Raw genomic sequence first — 4,173 nt, 5'->3', positions numbered from 1 at the left:
CCCCAAGTACAACAACAATATATATATATATATATATATATATCAGTCAATGCTCCATGCAAACTATATTACCCAGCTTTGTTTTTATTAACCTGTTGTTTGGAACAGAAATTTCCATCAAATTATGATGAAAAGTTTTAATTTAGAAGTAGAAACTTTGTATCATAGAACCAAAGGCAATTTCAGGTGGGTTGATATCAAAATGGTTAATTTGTTTATCTGATTTGAAAGGAAAGCATCTTCAGTTTCTTCTGTTCTTAAACCAACAATTCAAGTTTTTCATGAATTAAAATTACAAGATATAATTATTATAGCCACTTCTTGCAATATATCTTCACAATATTTATACTTAAGGAAAAATAAATACATACATAAAAGAAAGAACTCTTGTTCTTTGTTTTCTATTGTACACTATTTCTTTTAGAACAAATAGGGTTTTTATGTATCTGTTGATGGTTCTTTGGCAAGGTTTGATTTGAACAAAAGATGTAACTGAATCTGACAGCTCACACGTCTGACATTTGACATCAGTCTTCTTTCTCACATAAATTTCTCAGTCTTTAAATAGAAATAATGGTATTTGAAATATTACTTTATATTTTACATCATTTTATGAAAGGATGATTGAATAAAGAATGGAGTAACCAGTTTTATTTCCTCAATCTTTTACTCAGTTATTTCGATAAAAACTTGTATCTCTGATTCATCAATAGCTTTGGTGCATGAATTTTCTTTCAAGTGTTATAGTCTTTGGAATTTTCTCTTTTTTTTGTCTTCTTCTCATATATTGTCTATAATACTCAATTGATAGTCTGTTTAGACAGTCCAATGTTTGTCAGTACTCTCTTTTATTTGGAAACTGTATTTTTAATGCATGTTCAAGTAAACCACAATAAGTATATTTTGAGTGAAATATCAGTGCAATTCCATATTCTTTTAGTGATTCGTTTGTTCTTTGTTCCACTTGTATTTTAGAGATTGTTTTCATCGTGTTATTATATACAATGACAATAATATGTACTGATTGGATGCTGGAAGCAGTAAAAGTGATATAAATTATATTACCACCGGGAATTAAGAGCATTCTGAAAAATATTCACTTAAAAAAAAAACCAACATGATTATATTTCACATTTCTCTCCCCTTCTCTCCGCCCCCCTCTCTCTATGTATATGTATCTGTGTATGTGTGTGTGTGTGTGTGTGTGTGTGTGTGTGTGTACAATGGACATGCTCATGTGCATATATGCGTGTCTGCAGGTGTATGATTGGGCGTGTATCTATAACGTTCACAAGAGCATGAAAGGAAAGCGACAAAGGGTTACAGAAGGGGACAGAGGTGAATGCAGTGAATGATGAACAATGATGGAGACGTTGTCAGTTGTGAATATCAGCTGAAGGCAGGGAAGGTGAAGAAAATAGGAGTAAATTAAAGAGGAGTAGGTGATAAATGACAGTACAAAAATGGGTGGAGAGCAGCAGTACACTAATAGTTATAATAATAATAATAATAATAATAATGATAATAACCCTTTCTACTAAAGGCAGAAGGCCTGAAATTTGGGGCGAGGGGAATAGTCAATTACATCAGTTTTACTTGTATTTAATTTATTGATCCCAAAAGGATGAAAGCAAAGCTAACCTTGGCGAAATTTGAACTCAGATAGTAAAGACGGCTGAAATGCTGCTAAACATTTTGCCTAGCATGCTAATGATTCTGCCAGCTTGTTGCCTTAATAATAATAATAATAATAATAATAATCCTTAAGTACATATGTACATATGTACGTATGTACATATGTATGTATGTATGTATGTATGTATGTATGTATGTATGTATGAGCTGTATGTATGTATGTATGTATAGATACTTCAAAATTATGATGCTATGATGCTAGGTGTTTCCATTATTTTGACCAACCCCCATATATATCTTTTTTTCTTTTAATTCTTACAGTCATTAGACTGTGGCCATGCTGGGGCACCACCTGCCTTCTTCCAACTGTTAAACATAGAGGAGGATCTGTGATGAGGATCTGTGATATCTTGGAAATCTGCTGGCCCAATGGTTTCCCTTCATGGCAGAAATAGTCAAGACTATTCCAGCATTTTATCTTATCAAATTCATCCTATGGTGGCAGAACTATTTCTGGAGGGAAACAATCTTTCAGGATGATAATGCACCAATTCACACAGCTAAAGTTGTTACTGAATGGCACAAGGAACATTCTAGTTAAGTTGAACATCTTATCTGGCCACCACAGTCCTCAGATCTCAATATTATTCAACATTTATGGGGCATTATAGAAAAACAAGTAAGGAGTTGATATCCTTTACCATCATCACTACAAGAACTGGAGACGGTTTTAGCTGAAGGTGACCAAGTTAGCAGTGGGAGAGGGTGCACTGAAAGTGTAGCTGCTAAAATAAGAATAGCCTGGGCAAAGTTCAGAGAGCTCTTACCTCTGCTGGTGACAAAGGGCCTCTCGCACAGAGTAAAAGGCAGATTGTATGACGCATGTGTACGAACAGCCATGCTACATGGCAGTGAAACATGGGCCATGACTGTTGAGGACATGCGTAAGCTCACAAAGAATGAAGCCAGTATGCTCCGATGGATGTGTAATATCAGTGTGCATACTTGACAGAGTGTAAGTACCTTGAGAGAAAAGTTGAACCTAAGAAGCATCAGTTGTGGTGTGCAAGAGAGATGATTGCGCTGGTATGGTCATGTGGCAAGAATGGATGAGGGTAGTTGTGTGAAAAAGTGTCACACCCTAGCAGTTGAGGGAACCTGTGGAAGAGGTAGACCCAGGAAGACCTGGGATGAGGTGGTGAAGCACGACCTTCAAACATTAGGCTTCACCGAGGCAATGACTTGTAACCGAGACCTTTAGAAATATACTGTGCATGAGAAGACCTGGTAAACCAATTGAGACCATAATCCGAGGCCTCTGCCAGGGGTGTAGCCAGCCCACTTATGCGTACCTTTCCTTCATTGGACACTAAACTCCGCTTGCGAAGACCTGTTGAGGCAAGTGAAATCGAAATTGAACCAAATTCGACGACTGGCACCCATGCCAACGTCTCCTTCATTGGACACTAAACTTGGCATGCGAAGACCTGTTGGGACAAGTGAAAGCGAAATCGTGATGGCACCTGTACCAGTGGAGCGCTAAAAGCACCATCCGAGCATGATGATGATGACAATGATGATGACAATGATGATGACAATGATGATGACAATCATAACGACGATGATGACAAAGATTATGATGGTGACAAAGATGATGACAAATGGTGATGCTGATGATGACGATGATGATGGATGAATGAATGAATGAATGAATGAATGAATGAATGAGAAGGTTATGAAGTTATAAAGGAAAGGCACAATCAGTGCAAGGGGAGTGGAAGAAAAACAAAAATGGAAGCACTGCATGAAATAAGGACAATCTCTGTTTCTTGATTCTGTCAAGTTCAAACATTAGTGAAATGACAGAGAAGAGAAAACGAGAGGTAGAAACTTGTTTAATTATTAGATAAAGACAGATATAAAGAAAATAATGAAGAAGACAAATTGTAGGGGGAGAAAAGAAAGCACAGATGATTAGAAAGCAAAACAAAGTGTTGAGAAAAAGGATAGATTGGTGTGAAGAGTGTCTTGGAAATTGCAAAGATTTAAATCGGTTTATAATTATGTTTGTCTGTTAATCAAAGCTAGACTGTTAATTAAGTGACTGTCTTCGGTTGGAAAGTATTGACTCGTCTCATTTCGATTATAATTATAAGTATTGGCTGAGGCTGTAGTGAGAGTAGTAGACGGATAGCCATAATTATTGTTGTTGTTGTTGTTGTTGTTGTGAATATTGTTTGTGATGGTAGTGCAAAAAGATGGCTGCAGAAGCAGCAGCAGCAGATAGTGTTGCTGATGTTATTATTGTTGTTGTTGTTGTTTGGTTGAAGAAGGGATGTTACAGAATATGAATAAAGTTGAGACTGAGAGCAGTTTTATTGGAGTCAATCAATTTGCACAGCAGAAGGTTTGGTAAATATTTTTAAAAAGGAAGAACAAGTCTATCTTCTTACTTGTGGTTTGTGAATATAATCTTCATACAAATAGTATGAACCTTTATAGATTACATATATATATGTGCATATGTATATATATATA

Source organism: Octopus bimaculoides, chromosome 2, assembly GCF_001194135.2.
Source record: "Octopus bimaculoides isolate UCB-OBI-ISO-001 chromosome 2, ASM119413v2, whole genome shotgun sequence".
NCBI classification, from domain to species: Eukaryota; Metazoa; Mollusca; class Cephalopoda; order Octopoda; family Octopodidae; genus Octopus; species Octopus bimaculoides.
The sequence above is the reverse complement of the archived record's forward strand: the minus strand, read 5'-3'. Positions refer to the sequence as shown.